Raw genomic sequence first — 8,925 nt, forward strand, 5'->3', positions numbered from 1 at the left:
CAAAGGGCCAAGTGGACCCACAATTAGGTTAAGGATATGGAATTGATCAACCAAGGATGTACTTGACCTAAGTCAGGAAAGGATGGGGATCAAAGAAATAATCTTGTTTTGATGATTTAGTGCTATGATCCCAATGAGGTTACTAGCTAATGGGAAACCAAGGGTAAGAATTGATCTTCGAGCTAGGGCTTGAAATATCTTAAGATCCCATAGTCAGAATCTCATGAAATTTGAAGGGCTTCGTGAGGACACAATAATGCAGTTGTGGGCAAGAGATCAAATTCTTTTGATGGCTAAATCGTGAGAAAAGTGAGGCTAGACCTAGAAAAAGAGGGGAAGGTGAGAATTTCTCTTTGAAAATGATCACCTATGGAAGGATCAATGCCTTATCCTTTGGGGAAGATGGAATCAAGATGAAATTTGTGATTTAGAGGAACTACACCCAATTAAGGAGCCCTCCTAGACAACTTTGCATGGAAATTAGGGCATGATAGCAGCTGCTAGAAGAATTTATACTTCAATTTGCAATAATTGATGACTTATCAAGATGTGTTCAATAGAAACGATCACTAGGAACATTCACCCTTTCACATGTGATACATGAGATGATGCAACTCTAGAAAATACTAAATTTCCATAATTTCGCATAAGAAAAGCAATGAATTTTAGATATAGTATAGTGAATACCCTAGCAAGATCAATATATTAAAGAAAATAACAAGAATAGACATGAAAAGATTACTTACATGTGTAAAGAGTATATCCAATCACCAAAGTATGCCAATAATGAAGCTCTAAGAAAAGAGAGAGATATCGAAACATCAAAATTCATCCATTAGATCCAAAATCCTCCTCCAAAAGGGATAGCGAAAATCTCACAAGAGATAAGAACCCAATTTAAGTGATGAAAATGAATCATCTCACTTCTATTTATACACTCTCCAATGAATTTAATTTAGCTAAATTGGCCTAATTGAGACCCTAAAATTAAATAATGTGCATAATAACGACGCTTTTGGTGAGAAGCCCACCAAATAGCTCAATAATGCAAAGATAAGCGTGTCAAGAGGGCTGAATGATCAACATAGTGAGTTGTTGGGCCTTTGAGGAGGCCTAATGAAGTCCAAGGAGTGCCATGATGAAGAACTGGACTCCAAACATAGTAAACAAGGGGCTGACCCTTTGTTTTCCAAGAAAAATCCTATGGTTCTCCCATGTGGGTGTGGGGACACAAGGGCATCCTCATGGGTATCCAAGTGGATCGAAAATGCCTGTAGACCATCTGTAAGGGCTAGGATGACGACATAAGCCCTCCCTCTGCTGCTGGAGACATCCTATGAACCTTGGAACATTTTCCAAGTGTGTGGTATATGTGTGGAGCTGGATGGGCATGGTGAACCAAGTGCATTATCCTCATCCAAAAGGTGGAGCACGAGCAATCTACGATTGGTGCTGAAGATCCATGAAGTGCTCTCTACTATGGTGGAGGACAATGGCTTTCAACGCTCACCCTACAAGTCATCCTAGATTCTGAGTGCTGGTTCTCTTTGGGTTTTGCTACAATATCCTAGATGAGCAGGAAGCAGAAGACGGTTGCTTTGAGCACCGTTGAGACCGAATACATAGCTACAAGTATGACCTCGTGTGAAGCTGCCTGGTTGAGGAAGCTCCTCAGTGAGCTGTTTGTACACATGATGGATACCACTGTGATCTTCTATGTCAACCAGAGGGGGATTCGATTATTGAGGAATCCTGTATGCTATGATCGCTCCAACATATAGACATCAGGTGCCACTTTATCTGGGATATGGTACATCGATGAGCAAGAAGGCTCCATTGCATTGGGACTGATGTGCAAGTCACTGACATTCTGTCGAAGCCCCTGAGAAAGGTCAAATTTGTGACTTTCCGAGAACGATAGGAGTCGTGGAGAGACTCTCTCCTAAGGGTCCTATATGATATGGACATTGAGCTCTGGGAGCTCTAGGGGGCTTGGGGGTACAATATGGAGCGATAAGCAACCATAGGGTGAGTGGTCCAACCTTCCCCTAGTGGTTTGCTATGTAGGCAGGATGAGTGGTTCATCCTTCTCCCGCTGAGACACAATCATCGGGTGAGTGGTTCAGCCTTCCCCTAGTAATCTGTTGTGTACAGGGTGAGTGGTTCAACTTTCCCTTGGGATACTCCTTGCGACATGTAGGCAGGATGAGTGGTTCATCCTTCTCTTGCTGAGACATCCTACCCATGCAGTCTGGGACTCATGGGAAGTACCTCTCATCTGGACAATGAATAGGGAAATGAGGATAGGGACCATAGTAGTACCGATGGACGCATTGTGTTACTACGATACTCCCTATGCTAGGATGATATTGATTTGGGATCAGTGAAACTGACTTCGGGTCAGTATGAGTGGTTTGAGACACTCTTGTGATATGGAATCAATGAAATTGACTTTGGGTCAGTAAGAATGATATAACTCACTCTCTTTTGGAATTGATATGGGATTAGTAAGAGTGGTATGACACATTCTCATCATACGGGACTGACTTTGGGTCAGTAGAGAATGGTATGAGACATTCTCGACCAATTCTTCTTCTTCATGGTTCAACAGAGCAAAGCAGTGCAGGGAACTGATGGCAGAGATAGTACAGTCTAGCAGATGGATCAACGAATGGAGTTCTCCCTAGTTGAGAGGGAGTGTTAAAATTCGCAACTAGGGCCAGACTCCATGTGGGTCATCTTATTTATGGTAGGTGATATTTTTCTTGTATTCCTCTCATCGAGAGGTGTAGGATTGATCTAAAGATCATCCGATTCCGATAAGTATTCATGGAGATATGAATTTATTTGTGTTATGGGACAATTCGTCAAGGTCGGCCAGAAACTAAACTGCCCCCACTTGTGCTCCATGTTTTAGTATAAATACAAGTGCCTTGCAAGTCATTTGTACACACAACTCTCTTGAAATTTCTTCTTCACAACTTGTTTTGGGTTTTAGTGGAGAGAAGAATCTCTAAGGGAAAAACACAGGTCTAGAAGGAGACCCTATATGCAGCAAAAGAAGAGCCCTAGATGCTGTTATAATGAAGCCTAACCGCAGTCCAATAAGGGAGATCTAGGACGCTGAAGGAGACCTAACAACTGACTCTAACGCAATCCTATCATGCCCTAGACGCGGGTCATATCAAGCCTTAGCTAAACACAACCATGCCCTAATCTATACGCTGTTTTGCAAGGGCTTGAGACAGCCCTTAAACGTAGCAAAAGGGATGCCCTGGCCATAATAAAGAGGCTCCTATACACTGCCCTAATCTATACGCAGCAAGGCCGCCCTAACCACAACAAGAGAATAACCCTAGCTGTAGCAGAAGGGACCCTATGACAATGTGAAGAATGAATGTGTTTGAGTGTTGGCATATGCTGTTAGTTAGGCATTGGGATGCTGCAGCTATGTTAGGGAGATAGGTAAAAGCATTGGGGTTGAAACTACCTCTAAGGGGTAGCATGGAGGGCAACATCTTTGTGGAGGACAACAGTAGTCATTAAGAGCAATTCTAGGCCAGTTTTGATGGGCTGTTAGGGACTGTGGTTAGTACCCTAATCAGTCCCAGAATTGCAACAGTGCACAGTAAGTACAACAGCATAATGATGTGATAGGTGGCAGCATGATGAAGGCAACATGGTGCAGTATGGTGTAACAATGGGACAACATGGTAATGATGGGCATATAGTAGCAACAAGGATGTATTGCAACAACAGGATGATGAGGTATTGCAACATGCATTTGGGTGCAGCATAGTGCAATGAAGAGCTCAACATAGTGCAGCATGAGGAGATGCTGTACAGTGATGGGTACAGTCATGATTAGTGAAGCAAGATGAAATGCAACATAGTGATGATGGGTGCAACATGGTGCAGTACAGTGAGGTGCAATATGATAATGAGGTGCAACACAATGATTAGTGAAGCAAGATGAAATGCAACATAGTGATGATGGGTGCAACATGGTGCAGTACAGTGAGGTGCAATATGATAATGAGGTGCAACACAATGATTAGTGAAGCAAGATGAAATGCAACATAGTGATGATGGGTGCAACATGGTGCAGTACAGTGAGGTGCAATATGATAATGAGGTGCAACACAATGATAGGTACAACATGTGTTGAAGTTTCTAAGTCTACTTAGTTAGAAACCCTCCATGCACTTTATCTGATTTATTCCTACCTACTTGTTCTGTTACTTAACAAGTTATTTACAATGTAAATACTGAAAATAAACACTAGTGCATGCTCAACATATTACAGATCAACAACTGAAGGAAATAGAAACAATCACACCAAATGACACCGTTATTTTTGGACCAATGTCCCCAGAAAAACCCAATGTGGGAAAATCGGTGCAACTATTTGAGGGTTTTCTTATTAAGCAATATCATAGTACAATCTGGGTGCTGAAACTAGCCTACCCAACAGAGAATTTCCTTGGCAGTAATAATACCTCTCAGTTTGAGACAAATTTCCCGGCTGAAACCTCGGATAATCCTTCCGATAGCTCCTCAGCTACAATCTGTGCCAGAAACCCCAGCGTCAGCGTTCCTGGACTACGTCAGCTCCTCTCTGACTAGCGCTGGCCTTGTGTCACCTCGGATGGGTCTGCGTCAGCCTTAGGAGGCCTTGCGTCAGCGTTTTGGCCTTCTGTGTCAGCCTTCTGGCCCTTTGTGTCAGCAACGCTGACCTCTGTGAAGCTCTGTGCAGCTCCCGACTACCTCTGCATGATCTCTAGCTACTACTGCATCACTCTCCCCAGCTACTACGTTGCTCTCTCGACAGTATCTCTACCTCTCTGTCTCTCTGTACTCAATGCCCCTCAGCTGCAACTCCGATCACTGATTCTATCTCTCTTAGCAAACCCCGTTCTAGAGAATAGAATGGCTGATCACTCTGGTGTTCTCGTTGACATATCAACGGCCGAGATTAAGTCCCTAATCAACGGCTAAGATTATCTGGCTTGATCCATGTCTTTTGGACCATTCTAACACAGTTTCATATTAATACACATTAATATTTTATTTTCCCTAAGTTTAGACTTAGTGACTCCATTAAAAATATTAATTATTTTAATACCTCCTAAACTGTTTAGAATCTATCCATACCCTTTCTGGGTATTGGAGATCTCATGTGCCCCAACCTCTCCACCAAATTTCATGGCTAGAGCACATCTGATGCTACCCCAAAGCAACAACATGGTGATGGAGTCACCTTGGAGAATCAGTTGAAGCAGCATGTCTTTAATTGAGTTCAGCTACCTCATGTATCATCTTCTTAGAGATGATCTATGCTCTTATTTGGATAAGTCAAAGTGTTGACTTCTGTTGTATATGTACTATCTCTCTCTCTCTCTCTCTCTGCTAAACCATTGAAGAACATATAGGAAGAATTGATCAAGGGTTTCCTCACATTGGGGTTTGTCCCTAGCTAGTGCCACATTTTGTGTCCTCTTGTCTTGGCTTGTCTTCTTCGATTTATGTTTATGTTCTATCTGCAATTTAAGATTATGCTGATGTGATTGCTAATCTGGAAAAGATATTGAGCTAACTGTGAAAATTGAAATAAATTGCTCTAAGCATAGAACATACCTAAACTCAACAGGAATCTATAAATAAGAGAGGGATAGAATCATTTTATCATCATTGAGTTGGATTGGAGTATCTCTGTTTTTTTTGAGCTGAGGCTCTAAGGGTTTTATGATCCGTTTTATCCTCGATTAGTTTCAGTGGAGATGATCCCACCCTAGCTAATCCCATTTTCATTCTGTCACAGTCTAATATCTTAAGATACCTCTTATCTATTTGGACAAGCGAGAAGGAGACTTTTCTGTAGTTAAGAATTTACTGTTGTATTCCTCTATCTACCCGAGCTTTTCTTAAGTTAATCGTCAAGTTCTGGAGGCAGCAAACATGGCCCAGCAATAGCAACAACCCTCTAGAACATCATCTGAGTTCGACCTTCCTTTCTGAGGTTATTGAGGCAACAATATAGCACTTTATGAGGTAGTGAATACCTCTTTTAGGGGATTGTGATCGCACGGAGCCTTGAAGGCCACTCCACAATAACACTGGCTCGGTTTTGGGACATTGGAACATCCAAAACAACCCTCCAAAACCAGCAGTTGTCACGTGAGGCAGCAACAAGATCAACACAGTCAAGGCTAAGGGAATTACTCCAACCACAGGTGTAGACTTCGGTCAGAGAAGGACAGTCATAAGCCCTTACCAATCTTTGTTGAAATAACAGGATCAATGCAGTCAAGGCTAAGGGACTACTCCAACCACAGGTGGAAACTTGGATAAGAAGGGGCTCTCACAAGCCCTCTTTGACAGCAAGCGACGCAATACAGATCGAGCATTAGTTAGACAATGAGTTGTTAGTTAACACAGTGACAACAAAATTGGATAGTGCTTGTTATTGGTAAATTACAGTTAGAATATTGATCTATTGAGATTACAATTGGAATTCTATTTGTGGATTATTGATTGCATAGGTCTACTTTTCAATGGACAATTAATACTAATAGTGGTTTGCTAAAGAAATATATGTCTGTTGAATAACTTTAGTACATTATATAGAAGGATACCTACTGTTATATGAGTGGATGAATGTGCACTGCTGTTATGATATATATAACCCTTTTTGATTTGATGAAAGCCATAGACAAGATTAGAACCCTAAGGGTGAAAATTCCTTAGGGACATTACAGTTGTATTAGAGCTGTCTGCTGCCAGCCTAGAGGGTTATGCGAAAATGTGGCAGCCAACATTAGTTTCACCCTTACAGAAGGAGCACACCAAGATTTTGCAACAATTTGAAGATCGTGCCAAGTACAAAAGAGAAATAGGAGAACGGATTAAAGCATGGAGAAAGGCACACCCAGATTAGCCTTCATGGCTATACCATCCTAAAAAAAAGAGATCAATCTCTTGAACCTGGTGGTATGGGAAACTCAAAATCTTTGCCTTATAGTAGTGATGGGGTTCAAAATAAATCTGGGAATGATGAATCTGAACAGTGTTTATCAAAAGGACATAATTCAACTAATGATGTTGAGTTGCTGTGTTTAGTTGATGAGTTTCAGGGAATTTCAAGCAGAAGCTTGAATTATCACTCTTTGGTCAAAGTTTGAAACATTTCAACCTGCATCTCTTTTGAGTTTAATCCCATCGTTAGGGTTAGCTCCGACATTCAGAATTTCAGATCAAGCACACCATGGAAGTACTCAGTCATTTGGATTGTTTCAATCTTCCACACCAACATTTGGACAATCAACACTAGCCTTTGGCCAAAGCACTCTTGTTTTTGGGAGCAACCTGTTTTCTAGCAGCACATCATCAATGATGTTGCAGAGCAAGCCAACGGGCCTTGCACAATCAACTCCTTCCTTGTTCAGTGGCTTTGAAACATCCAATCCTGCCCAGAAACCGGGTGTATTTTCTTTTGGTAATTTTGGCTTGTCACAACTAGTTGCTTCTGATGGTTTTGGTGGCATATCAACTCTAGCTTTTGGGTAGACCTTTGGGCAACCCACTCAGCAGAATATAATGGTTACCGCACCACAACCTGTAACAAATCCATTTGGAACTTTCTCGGCAATGCCTTAGATGTCTACAATAGAAGTGGGGAAACCTGGCATGAATGGCATGGGCAAGAACAGAGGAACTGCATTTTCACAACCACCTGTTATAGTTTATCTGCAAACTACATCAAAGGCAACGAATTAGACTAAATCATGGCAACAATTGTTTTCATGCACATCAGGTTCTTCCTCTGCACCATCTTCCCCGGATACTTGAATTCAATGGGATTGCAAACGTCTAGTTGAAACAGGAACTAGGCTTGCCTCATCGAAAGCACATTTATTGCGATTGTCTCCCAACAGTATTTATTTTGGATCATCTGAACCAGTAACACTTGATCCGACCTCTACACCATCAGTATTTAGCAACTTAGTGATTTCAGTTTCTGCTGCTTAATACATAAATTCAACTGGTACTTATCCACTTCTAGATAGTTTGCCTCTTGTCAACTTGATTACAAGAAGAATTGATACTTTTGAAGATCTGTCATATTTACCAGATCCACTCTCCTTGCAAAGACCTATTACAGAATCTCTGGATAATTTTCCTTTGGACCTTGGGACTGGGTTGCCTTCTGACACAGTGAGGCTATGGCCCTGTTACCCACCAAAAGTTGGTACCCCTAGGAGAACCTTTCTCCTAATCATCTTCTTTTAGCCGACAGCCAGCAGCCCCTGGCAACCACCTTGTAGCCGATGTGATGTGCCACTTTATCTTTGCCACCTGCATTAGTTGTATGTTTCCTTGGTCACTTGTCAAGAGAACATGCCAGAAGGTGGGCAATCCGGCCCAAAAGGTATGTTATTCATTGTGCAATCGGGTGCTTATGCTTGTTTTTCATTTGGGCATTTGGCATGGATTATTGGGTGACTTGGAAGAAGGAAGGGTTTTGACCATGGTTTTGTTCCCTCACCTTAAATGGGGGGTTAATCTTCAATCCTAGTCTAGTGGGACCTCCCTTAATGGCCCATGGATTTAGGAAGGGCACTACTTGGGAAACCCTGATTGAGATAACATAGTCCCGTTTTCACATTCCATATTTATCACTTCCCTCCATAAATGACGAGCCCTATACTCCACCTTCCTTCTTTGGGTCCACATGACCATGGGTCCACTGGGTTCTAGCACATCCCCTCTTCTTGTCCACATATCTGAGTCGGGTTTGGAAACGTTGCCCTGGAGATTGATGTAGCTAAAAGAAAGTTAAAAGCATATCATGGCCACAAGCAAGAAACAAAAGAAAAAGAAAATTATAAAATGCAAAAGATGGCCAATATATTAATATTAGCATGT

This window comes from Pinus tabuliformis, chromosome 8, assembly GCF_031772625.1.
Source record: "Pinus tabuliformis cultivar Carrire ecotype Pingquan chromosome 8, CPIR1, whole genome shotgun sequence".
Lineage (NCBI taxonomy): Eukaryota > Viridiplantae > Streptophyta > Pinopsida > Pinales > Pinaceae > Pinus > Pinus tabuliformis.